This window comes from Pseudophryne corroboree, chromosome 5 (assembly GCF_028390025.1).
Source record: "Pseudophryne corroboree isolate aPseCor3 chromosome 5, aPseCor3.hap2, whole genome shotgun sequence".
NCBI classification, from domain to species: domain Eukaryota; kingdom Metazoa; phylum Chordata; class Amphibia; order Anura; family Myobatrachidae; genus Pseudophryne; species Pseudophryne corroboree.
Genome location: NC_086448.1, coordinates 780,640,818 through 780,653,763, shown reverse-complemented (window position 1 = coordinate 780,653,763; position 12,946 = coordinate 780,640,818). Strand labels below are relative to the sequence as shown.

The 12,946-nt window shown below is 48.2% G+C and overlaps 1 protein-coding gene across 5 annotated transcripts in view; it reads left to right on the top strand.

Moving 5' to 3' along the window:
* Window positions 1-12,946, top strand: part of LOC134928510 (gap junction gamma-1 protein-like) — a 225,442-nt gene that overhangs the window by 146,104 nt on the left and 66,392 nt on the right. Inside the window, exon 1 of one of the 5 annotated variants that reach the window (XM_063924343.1) lies at window positions 11,022-11,100. The exons of the other annotated variants lie outside the window; for them this stretch is intronic. The gene's annotated coding sequence lies outside the window, so the exon portion shown is untranslated. Of the gene's footprint in view, window positions 1-11,021; window positions 11,101-12,946 lie in introns of those variants that run through there. 5 annotated transcript variants of the gene reach the window in all.

The following is a 12,946-nucleotide window of genomic DNA, read 5'->3' as shown; positions in this document are numbered from 1 at the left end:
TCCGCCGCGACCGGATGTGACGCGCGCGGAAAGACGTCACTTCCGGAAATAACAGTGGAACGCATATGCGGGTCAACGGACGGTGGAACGCAATCGCAGGTTGTAGTTACGGACGTGACACACATTAGTGGACAGCCTATATGGAGCCCAGGTGCATCTAATAAGAGGAGAAGATTTGGCGCTTTTTGGATGGAGTAAATAATACCCGAACAGGATAAATGGATGGGATGTTTATGAATGTTACACATAGAATGTATCAATTAGTAGATCCATGTCTGGTAATAGGTTTTTTCACATTGGATATGATGTCATAGGAAGAGGGGTATAAATAGGATACCCAGGGGAAGGAAGAGTATGTGCCTTGAAAAAGATACTTGAAAGTATTGAAACGCGTTGGCTAGTGGTCTTTTGGAGTCTGGGATCAATCCACAGGAGGAATTGCGAGGTGCTGGGGACGCCTGGTTGTTTATTCTATCTGCCTTGTTTTTCCTGCCATATGGTGAGAGTCCAGCCATTCTAATAAAGCAATATTATACTATGTTTGCTTTTATCCCCTTTTTGTGAGATTCTCTGAAATGAAGTGATGGATGGATGGATGAAAAATCTGGAATCCCATTAGGATTGCATCCTCTCCCCCACATATGCATATTGTCTATTAGTTAGACACCATCTTACGGTACGGATTCTACCTACATATAGAAGAAACCATTGACCATGTGTTAATAGTACAGGTTGAGTATCCCATATCCAAATATTCCGAAATACGGAATATTCAGAAATACAGACTTTTTGAGTGAGACTGAGACAGTGAAACTTTTGTTTTCTGATGGCTCAATGTACACAAACTTTGTTTAATACTCAAAGTTATTAAAAATGTTGTATTAAATGACCATCAGGCTGTGTGCATAAGGTGTATATGAAACATAAATGAATTGTGTGAATGTACAAACACTTTGTTTAATGCACAAAGTTATAAAAAATATTGGCTAAAATTACCTTCAGGCTGTGTGTGTATAAGGTGTATATGTGACATAAATGCATTCTGTGCTTAGATTTAGGTCCCATCTGTCACAACTGAGGGCCTGAGCTGACGGGAGGCAGCCTCAGTTGTAGGGGCTGAGATGTACCGGAACCTGGGAGGTTGTATCAGACCCCTGGACATGTAAGTAACATGAATAATAACTGCCCGAAGGCGTGACCACGACAACTTGGATAAAAGTCAATGATGTTTATTATGACAACTCCGCAACACAGCAGCAGTAAAAGAAAACGTAAAAGTCAGCAAATAATAAATACAGTTCCTGGGTACTACAGGATGGCAGGAGCCACAGGGCACTGGTAGTGTGAGATAGTTCTTATGATCTTCTAGATGGAAAGTCCTTACCAGGCCCGACTGTAGCAATGGAGATAACCCAGGATTGTGCCAGCTGGTGTTCCAGGAAAAGCTGGGTTGCTGAAGGTAAAACAGCTGCTGTGGATACTGGCTGGAACCAGACTGTTGTTAGCACGGAGTGGATACTGGCTGGAACCAGTTAAATAATAAATGAACTTGGGAGCGATGAAATATGAACTGAAATGTAGAACTTGAGAGCGGAGAAATAATAATACCGGTGGAGAGTGGTAAAGTGTAGAAAGGACACCGGCCCTTTAAGGGAAGCTGTACTCTGCTGAAAGCTGAGCTGGAAGCAGGTAATGTTGTAGCTGGAAACAGATGAATCCACAATGGATTGGAGAGTCAGGCTACACCGCAGGTGGAATGCTGGTGCGGGTCTCTATGGTGGAAGTCTTGAGACAGGAGCTGGAACCTGGAAGACAATCACAGGAGAGAGACAAACAGGAACTAGGTTTGACAACCAAAGCACTGACGCCTTCCCTGCTCAGGCACAGTGCACTTATACCTGCAGCAAGGAAGGGATTGGCTAGGCAATTATGCAGATTAACAATACTGACAACAGATTGGAGGAAATGATCAGCTGACAGAATCCAAGATGGCTGCGCCCATGCAGACACTTGGAGGGAAGTTTGGTTTGTAATCCACGTGGTAATGAAAACAGTAATGGCGGCGCCGGCCACTGGAGACAGGAGACGCCAGGCTGACAAGTGCACATCCAACCACGCGGACACAGCGGAGGCCGCGGCTGACGTAATCGCCACTCTGACACTCTGCATGCAGAAGCTCAGGGACGGCGGCGGAGGCCGCGGGAGACGCCATGCCAGATGTAATATGGCGTTACTGTGACAGCGTCTCAGAGAGACAGGAGAGGATACAGGAATGTACACATCAGGATAACAGATGGGATCCGGTCCTGGAGCGCTGAGCCAGCCTTAGGAGGCATCTGATGGGTAAGAAATGGCGTCCAGATACCCGGATCGTGACAGCACCCCCCCCTTTAGGAGTGGCCCCAGGACACTTCTTTGGCTTTTGAGGAAACTTGGAATGGAATCTCCGGACCAAGGCAGGAGCATGGACATCAGAAGCATTGGTCCACGACCGTTCCTCAGGACCATAACCCTTCCAGTCAATAAGATATTGTAGTTGACCGTAACGGTGACGTGAGTCCAGGATCTTGGCCACTTCATACTCAACGCCTCGTTGAGTTTGGACTTTCGGAGTTGGAGGAAGTGAGGAATGAAACCGATTCAAGATCAGCGGTTTCAACAGGGAAACATGGAATGTCCTGGGTATTTTTAAGAAGGGAGGCAACTGGAGTCTGTAAGCAACAGGATTGATGACTTGTTCAATCTTGAAAGGACCGATATAGCGAGGTGCAAACTTCATACTGGGAACTCTTAACCTCAAATTCTTCGTGGATAACCATACCCGATCACCCACCTTGAGAGCAGGAACTGCTCGACGCTTCTTATCCGCAAACTTCTTGTACCTGAACGATGCCTTGAGCAGAGCTGATCGTACGCTCTTCCAGATATTGGCAAACTGATGCAAGGTGATATCCACTGCGGGAACAGAAGTTGCTGGAAGCGGTTGGAACTCAGGGACTTTAGGGTGGAATCCAAAGTTAGTGAAGAATGGTGTTGAAGCAGATGAAGAATGATACTGGTTGTTATGACAGAACTCGGCCCAGGGAAGTAATTGAACCCAGTCATCTTGAGAGGAGGACACATAGATGCGGAGGAAGGCCTCCAAGTCCTGATTCACCCTCTCGGTTTGACCATTGGTCTGAGGATGGTAAGCCGTGGAAAACTTTAGCTTGACTTGGAGGACTTGACATAAACTTCGCCAGAATTTGGCTGTGAATTGAACTCCTCGATCTGAGATAATTTCTTCAGGAAGACCGTGGAGTCGGAAGATCTCTTGTATGAATACTTGAGCCAACTTGGAAGCTGACGGAAGACCGGTGAGAGGAATGAAGTGTGCCATCTTGGTGAACCGGTCAACTACCACCCAGATGGTATTGAACTTGTTGCACATGGGTAAGTCTGTAATGAAATCCATTGACAAGTGGGTCCATGGTCGACGGGGAACGGATAGTGGAACCAGTTGCCCCGCAGGCGACTGGCGGGATACTTTATGTTGGGCACACTTTGGGCAAGATGCAATAAACTCCAAGACGTCTTTTTTCAGAGTTGGCCACCAATAGGACCTAGAGATAAACTCCAGGGTTTTTTGGATACCTGTATGTCCGGCAAAACGGGAAGCATGGGCCCAATGCATGAGCTTCTTCCTTAGCATCGGCTTCACAAAACTTTTCCCTGATGGGGGCGTAGAGTCCATCCCTACCGTGGAGAATGCCAACGGATTTATAATAGGATGCTTGTCTGAAGACTCTGACTCATTTTCTTGCTCCCATGAGCGGGAAAGGGCATCGGCCTTGCGATTCTGAGAGCCCGGACAGAACTGGAGTTTAAAGTCGAACCTGGAAAAGAAAAGTGCCCATCTGGCCTGACGAGGGTTGAGACATTGTGCGCCCTTCAGGTATAAAAGGTTCTTGTGGTCTGTAAGTATGGTGATTAAATGAGAAGCTCCCTCCAACAGATACCTCCACTCTTCTAGAGCGAGCTTGATGGCTAGCAACTCCTGGTCGCCAATGGCATAGTTGCGCTCAGCTGGGGAGAACTTCCGGGAGAAGAAACTGCAAGGATGTAAATGGCCATCTTTAGCCCTCTGAGATAACACCGCTCCTACTCCAACGGAGGAGGCATCCACCTCTAGGATGAAAGGAGAGTCGATGTCAGGCTGTTTCAGGACAGGCGCAGAGATGAACCTCTGTTTTAAAAGATGAAAAGCTTGCATGGCTTCTTCAGACCACTTGGACGGGTTAGCACCCTTCTTGGTGAAAGCAGTAATAGGCGCCACAATGGTGGAAAAGTCTCGTATAAACTTTCGGTAATAATTGGCGAACCCTAAGAACCTCTGGACCCCTTTGAGGGTTAAGGGTACCGGCCAATTCTGAATTGCTTGTAGTTTCTCAGGATCCATCTCTAGTCCGGAACCGGACACAATGTACCCTAAAAACGGAATGGACTTGACTTCAAAGACGCATTTTTCTAATTTGCAATAGAGATGATTGACACGGAGACGGGACAGAACCTCTTTAACCCAAAAACGATGTTCCTCTAAATCGTTGGCAAAAATGAGGATATCGTCTAGATAGACCACGACATGACGGTATAGAATGTCTCTGAAGATCTCATTGACAAAATGCTGGAAGACAGCTGGAGCATTGCTCAATCCGAAGGGCATGACGAGGTACTCATAATGTCCGTCACGGGTGTTAAAGGCGGTCTTCCACTCGTCACCCTCACGGATCCGGATGAGATTGTATGCACCTCGCAAGTCCAGCTTTGTAAAGATGGTAGCTCCGCTAACTCTGTCAAAGAGCTCAGTAATCAGGGGTAAAGGATAACGGTTCTTGATGGTAATGTCGTTCAAACCTCTGTAGTCGATGCACGGCCGCAGACCACCATCTTTCTTTTTTACAAAAAAGAAGCCTGCGCCGGCTGGGGAAGAAGAAGGTCGAATGAACCCCTTTGCTAGGTTCTCTTTAATGTATTCCTCCATAGAATGCGTCTCAGGCAGAGACAACGGATAAGTTCGGCCTCGAGGTGGAACCTTCCCTGGAACGAGATCAATCGGGCAGTCCCATTCTGTATGAGGAGGAAGGATATCAGCAGAAGCTTTACTGAACACATCCGTGAAATCTTGATATGGAGGAGGTGGAACATCAGACGACCTGGGGGAGGAAGAACAGACAGGCAATACTTTAAACAAACATGTCTCTGCACAGGAGGAACCCCATGCCAGGATTTGCGTAGTCGTCCAATCAATTGTAGGATTGTGAAGACGGAGCCATGGAAGGCCCAAGACCACAGGATGTGTGGCTCTTGGAATCACTAAAAGTGAAATAAGTTCGGAATGAAGAACTCCCACTCTCAGACGAACTGGTAGAGTCCTTAGAGCAATAACAGTATCAAAAATTTTACTGCCATCCACGGCAGTTAAGGAAAAGGAGGAAGGAAGTCTCTCGGTGGGTAGGGACCACCGTTTAACATAGGCTTCAGTAATAAAGTTCCCAGCTGCTCCGGAATCAAGGAGAGCAATGACGTTCCGATAACGTTGAGCAACTTGAAGCGAGACTGGGAGATTACAATCATGAGGAGATGGAGAGGAGATCATTACTCCTAGCCGGCCCTCTCCTGGGCGAGCTAGGGTTTGGAGTTTTCCCGGACGTTCGGGACAGGCATTGATGGTGTGAGACGGAGCTGCACAGTAAAGACAAAGAGACTCAGAGAGACGTCTTCGGCGCTCAGCAGGAGTTAAACGGGAACGGCCAATTTGCATGGGCTCATCTTTAGATGGTGACAGTTGACGAGGAGGAGGAGCAGAAGATTTTGGAGCAGATGATCTTCCACGCTCAGTTGCTCTCTCTCTGAAACGTAAATCAACTTTCGTGCAGAGTGAGATTAGCTCATCTAACTTAGAAGGTAAGTCTCTGGTAGCTAACTCATCTTTAATAAGCTCAGATAAGCCATGCCAGAATGCAGCATACAGGGCCTCGTCGTTCCATGCCAGTTCGGATGCCAGGATCTGGAACTGTATCAGATATTGTCCTACAGTACGTGACCCCTGGCGTAAACGGAGAATCTCGGATGAAGCTGAGGTTACCCGGCCTGGCTCGTCGAAGATGCGCCTGAATGTTGACACGAATGCAGTGTAAGAAGATAGCAGGGTGTCGGACCTCTCCCATAACGGTGATGCCCAGTCAAGGGCGGAGCCACTGAGAAGAGAGATGATGTAGGCAATTTTTGTACGGTCACTGGGAAAATTGCCAGGTTGTAGCTCAAACTGAATCTCACACTGGTTGAGAAATCCCCTGCAGAATCTTGGAGATCCGTCAAATTTTGCTGGCGTTGGAAGATGAAGACGTGGAGCAGAAATGGGTAAGGTGGGTGGGGTTATAGCTGGAGTCACTGTGGTTGACGCACCAGATGCGCCTGATCCACGGAGAGTTGTCTGAATCCCATCCAGCCGAGTAGAGAGATCCTGGAGACAGCGGATGATGTGGCCCTGTGCAGCCTCCTGATGTTCTAGTCGGGCTGCCAGTTCTTGCATCGGCCTGGCCGCTTGATCCTGGTCTCCGGCTGGATTCATTAGGTCAGTGCTTACTGTCACAACTGAGGGCCTGAGCTGACGGGAGGCAGCCTCAGTTGTAGGGGCTGAGATGTACCGGAACCTGGGAGGTTGTATCAGACCCCTGGACATGTAAGTAACATGAATAATAACTGCCCGAAGGCGTGACCACGACAACTTGGATAAAAGTCAATGATGTTTATTATGACAACTCCGCAACACAGCAGCAGTAAAAGAAAACGTAAAAGTCAGCAAATAATAAATACAGTTCCTGGGTACTACAGGATGGCAGGAGCCACAGGGCACTGGTAGTGTGAGATAGTTCTTATGATCTTCTAGATGGAAAGTCCTTACCAGGCCCGACTGTAGCAATGGAGATAACCCAGGATTGTGCCAGCTGGTGTTCCAGGAAAAGCTGGGTTGCTGAAGGTAAAACAGCTGCTGTGGATACTGGCTGGAACCAGACTGTTGTTAGCACGGAGTGGATACTGGCTGGAACCAGTTAAATAATAAATGAACTTGGGAGCGATGAAATATGAACTGAAATGTAGAACTTGAGAGCGGAGAAATAATAATACCGGTGGAGAGTGGTAAAGTGTAGAAAGGACACCGGCCCTTTAAGGGAAGCTGTACTCTGCTGAAAGCTGAGCTGGAAGCAGGTAATGTTGTAGCTGGAAACAGATGAATCCACAATGGATTGGAGAGTCAGGCTACACCGCAGGTGGAATGCTGGTGCGGGTCTCTATGGTGGAAGTCTTGAGACAGGAGCTGGAACCTGGAAGACAATCACAGGAGAGAGACAAACAGGAACTAGGTTTGACAACCAAAGCACTGACGCCTTCCCTGCTCAGGCACAGTGCACTTATACCTGCAGCAAGGAAGGGATTGGCTAGGCAATTATGCAGATTAACAATACTGACAACAGATTGGAGGAAATTATCAGCTGACAGAATCCAAGATGGCTGCGCCCATGCAGACACTTGGAGGGAAGTTTGGTTTGTAATCCATGTGGTAATGAAAACAGTAATGGCGGCGCCGGCCACTGGAGACAGGAGACGCCAGGCTGACAAGTGCACATCCAACCACGCGGACACAGCGGAGGCCGCGGCTGACGTAATCGCCACTCTGACACTCTGCATGCAGAAGCTCAGGGACGGCGGCGGAGGCCGCGGGAGACGCCATGCCAGATGTAATATGGCGTTACTGTGACAGCGTCTCAGAGAGACAGGAGAGGATACAGGAATGTACACATCAGGATAACAGATGGGATCCGGTCCTGGAGCGCTGAGCCAGCCTTAGGAGGCATCTGATGGGTAAGAAATGGCGTCCAGATACCCGGATCGTGACACCATCACCATAATATCTCATTATGGTATGCAATTATTCCAAAATACGGAAAAATCCCATATCCAAAATTCCTCTGGTCCCAAGCATTTTGGATAAGGGATACTCAACCTGTATTACACTATTGTATTTCTTATTCTTTATTTGAGGGTCAAAATTTGATGATAAATTGATCACCTAGAAGTACCCCATATGACTTTTTTTATCAGCGCCTGAAGACTATTTGGTGATATCTCTTTTGTTGCAATTTGTGTTGGGGTGTGCGGTGACACCTTTTTTCACTGAGACGTCTATAGGCAGCTTTAGCGCACCACAAGTCTTCACATTTTCTTGTTATCAGTACCGCTGGGGAGCTGAGTATCACGCACTTAATACAGGTTGAGTATCCCATATCCATATATTCCGAAATACGGAATATTCCGAAATACAGACTTTTTTGAGTGAGAGTGAGATAGTGAAACCTTTGTTTTTTGATGGCTCAATGTACACAAACTTTGTTTAATACACAAAGTTATTAAAAATATTGTATTAAATGACCTTCAGGCTGTGTGTATAAGGTGTATATGAAACATACATGAATTGTGTGAATGTAGACACACTTTGTTTAATGCACAAAGTTATAAAAAATATTGGCTAAAATGACCTTCAGGCTGTGTGTATAAAGTGTATATGTAACATAAATGCATTCTGTGCTTATATTTAGGTCCCATCACCATGATATCTCATTATGGTATGCAATTATTCCAAAATACGGAAAAATCCCATATCCAAAATACCTCTGGTCCCAAGCATTTTGGATAAGGGATACTCAACCTGTAAACACTTTTTCCTCTTCCCCTATCTGGGGCTCCATGGATCTGATTTTACTGGGGCTAGGGCAACGGGGTTATCTTATTGTAGGTGCTAGCAAAACTGTGCTGGACTGTAAATGCTTCCAAACTGACATGCGGTGCAGACTAGCCCTGTGCTGGGCGTCCCCCCGCATGTCTGAGTGCCTGATCGTAGCTGTGCTAAATTTAGCACAGATACGATCAACACGGAATGACCCCCCCATGTGCACTGCAGGTGTGGCAGATATAACATATGCAGAGAGAGTTAGATGGGGATCCGGTCTCTAGGTCGACACTATCTAGGTCGACCACTATTGGTCGACAGTAACTAGGTCGAGGGGGTCGTTAGGTCGACATGTTATAGGTCGACAGGTCAAAAGGTCGACATGGTTTTTCATGATTTTTTGTCTTTTTTTAACCTTTTCATACTTAACGATCCACGTGGACTATGATTGGAACGGTAATCTGTGCTGAGCAAAGCTATAGTGGAGTGAGGCACCTTGCCCGATGCATGGCGAGCGAAGCGAGCCATGCGAGGTGACATGGTGCACTAATTGGGGTTCCCAGTCACTCTACGAAGAAAACGACACCAAAAAAACTCACGTCGACCTTTTGACCTGTCAACCTAGACCATGTCGACCTAAAGATGTGGGTGGGGGGTGTTCAAACTGAAATCTAAATTGCAGTGTAAAAATAATGCAGCCGGTATTTACCCTGCACAGAAATAAAATAACCCACCCAAATCTAACTCTCTCTGCAAATTATATATCTGCCCCCCCCCCTACAGTTCACATGGTTTTGCCCAACTGCTAACAAATTTGCTGCTGCGATCGACTCTGAATTAGGCCCAATGGGGGTAATTCTGAGTTGACCGCAGCAGGATCTATGTTAGCAGTTGGGCAAAACCATGTGCACTGCAGGGGGGGGGGCAGATATAAAATTTGCAGAGAGAGTTAGATTTGGGTGGGTTATTTTATTTCTGTGCGATCAACTTGGAATTACCCCCAATGTGGGGACGATCACTGGTGTAACTGTGACAGTTACTGTGCATTGGCCCTCATTCCGAGTCGTTCGCTCGGTAAATTTCTTCGCATCGCAGCGTTTTTCTGCTTAGTACGCATGCGCAATGTTCGCACTGCGACTGCGCCAAGTAATTTTGCTATGAAGATAGTTTTTTTACTCGCGGCTTTTTCTTCGCTCCGGCGATCGTAGTGTGATTGACAGGAAATGGGTGTTACTGGGCGGAAACACTGCGTTTTATGGGCGTGTGGATAAAAACGCTACCGTTTCCGGAAAAAACGCGGGAGTGGCTGGAGAAACGGGGGAGTGTCTGGGCGAACGCTGGGTGTGTTTATGACGTCAAACCAGGAACGACAAGCACTGAACTGATCGCAGATGCCGAGTAAGGTTGAAGTTACTCTGAAACTGCTAAGTAGTTTGTAATCGCAATATTGCGAATACGTCGTTCGCAATTTTAAGAAGCTAAGATTCACTCCCAGTAGGCGGCGGCTTAGCGTGTGTAACTCTGCTAAAATCGCCTTGCGAGCGAACAACTCGGAATGAGGGCCATTGATGTTTAGAGTTTTTGCACAGCCAATGAAAACTGGATTTGTGAGTTTTAATAAATGTATCTTTTTGACTCTTCCTCTGATCGTGGGTTTCTACTGTTTGAGTGTACGCCTTTAATGCTGGATGTGAAGGGTTTTACCCTAAAGTGTTAAATATGCAATTGTAGAGAAAGGGACACTTATTAATGAAATATACAGTTTGAAAAACTGATCTGTAAACTCTGATGCTGCTGGGTGTAAATGAAGTCCTGGCGTGCTTTGTCATTTTTTCCTTTATTACTGTGGTGATACTGGCACCGCAGAGCAGGGACGTGCAGTCAGGGGTGGCAGTGCCTCCCCTGTAATAATGATTGAAGTAATACAAAGAAGATATTTATGACACGTTCTGTGTCATAATTATCCTCTTTGCATTTTGCTAATGATATTTGCTGTGAAAACACAGCCAAATGCGGGTGGGGGGCAGCTGAGAGCGCTGCCTCACACCAACAATAGTAAAGTGCCTGAGGCTGGGGGTGGGCAGGGGGCGGGGCCAAACGGAGGGCAGGAAATCCCATTGAAAAAACATAGAGTAGAGGCACCAGCAGAACTGCCTCAGTGACAGGGGCGTGCCTGCATCCCACCTCAGAGCCCGCCCCTGTCAGTGAGGCAGATTTGATTGGTCAGCGGCTGCAGCACTGAGCAGTGACTGTTTCCTGGTGTCACTGCTAGTGCTGAGTGTGGATCTCTCTCTCCCTCCCCAGGTGCTGGTCGTGGCGGTACAGATGGTGAGGTAAGGCCATCATGGTTTACAATTCCACATATCTATAGCTGGTGTAGCACTGTTATAGGTGGTGGGCGGTGGGAGGGGGCTCTGGTTCCTTGCACCTGGATGCTATAGCCACATACAGTAGGGTCAGGCTGCTGCTGTCAGGGTCAGAGCTACGGCAGGAGCAGGCTGAGTGTCACTGTCTGCCCCTGCCTTTTGTTTTCAATCCCTCAGCTGCTGCCTGTGGATGTGTTAGGCCGCAGGGAGGGGGGTTAGGCACCCATGTTAGGGTTAGGCATTATAGGGGGAGGTTAGGGTTAGGCTACGGGCAGGGAGGGTTAGGGTAGGGCCGGAGCTTCCACTAGGCAGCTTTAGGCAGCTGCCTAGGGGTGCCGGGACCTGAGGGGACGGCCTGCTATAGCTGCATGAAAAAGGTAGCGTGGTCCTACTTCTCACAACCGCCGCAATCCCCCCAGCCCTCGTATCTACAATAGCCACGACTGCCAAGCTCCTGTATTGCAGGGTGACATGCGGCGCTGCTCTTCATTCCAGGCTCCTTCACAGACTACTCAGACCCATCTCTGCATCGCAGCCTGCAGGTGAGGTGGCTACACAGTGCACTGTCCGCATTTGATAAGGAAAGAGGGGGAGAGCAGCAGTCTTATGGGTCAGGTACTGAGATGAGCAGCAGGCATGCACACTATCTGGGGTGGATGAGCACAGCATGCACACTATCTGGGGTGGATGAGCAGCAGGCATGCACACTATCTGGGGTGGATGAGCAGCAGGCATGCACACTATCTGGGGTGGATGAGCAGCAGCATGCACACTATCTGGGGTGGATGAGCACAGCATGCACACTATCTGGGGTGGATGAGCACAGCATGCACACTATCTGGGGTGGATGAGCAGCAGCATGCACACTATCTGGGGTGGATGAGCAGCAGCATGCACACTATCTGGGGTGGATGAGCACAGCATGCACACTATCTGGGGTGGATGAGCACAGCATGCACACTATCTGGGGTGGATGAGCACAGCATGCACACAGATGGTAGAGAGGATAGAACAGAAGACATTTATAAGAGTAGGGGGGGGGGGTGAGAGCAGCAGCATGCACACTATCTGGGGTGGATGAGCACAGCATGCACACTATCTGGGGTGGATGAGCACAGCATGCACACAGATGGTAGAGAGGATAGAACAGAAGACATTTATAAGAGTAGGGGGGGGGGGGTGAGAGCAGCAGCATGCACACTATCTGGGGTGGATGAGCACAGCATGCACACTATCTGGGGTGGATGAGCACAGCATGCACACTATCTGGGGTGGATGAGCACAGCATGCACACAGATGGCAGAGGGGATAGAACAGAAGACATTTATAAGAGTAGGGGGGGTGAGAGCAGCAGCAGGAATCCACACAGACTATGGAGATGGGGAGAAGAGAGCAGCCATGCAACAGGCTGGGGTTGGGGGAGAGCAGCAGTATGCTTTCCACCTGAATGCTGGTTAGGGGGAAGGGGCAGTAGGCAGAACTTTTGCCTAGGGTGCCGAGAAACCTTGCACCGGCCCTGGGTTAGGGGGTTAGGGAGAGGGGAGTACACCCCCTACTCACTCCAAGCTGTATGTTGGTGTAAATGCAGTTTTGTTAGCCAGTGCCTCCCCAGTCATTGACCTCACCGCATGTCACTGCCGCAGAGTGTATGCTTAAGGATAAAGGGGGTCATTCCGAGTTGATCGCTCGCTAGCTACATTTTGCAGGCTGCGATCAGATAGTCGCCGCCTATAGGGCGTCATTCCGAGTTGATCATAGCTGTGCTAAATTTAACACAGCTACGATCAGGCACTCAGACATGCGGGGGGACGCC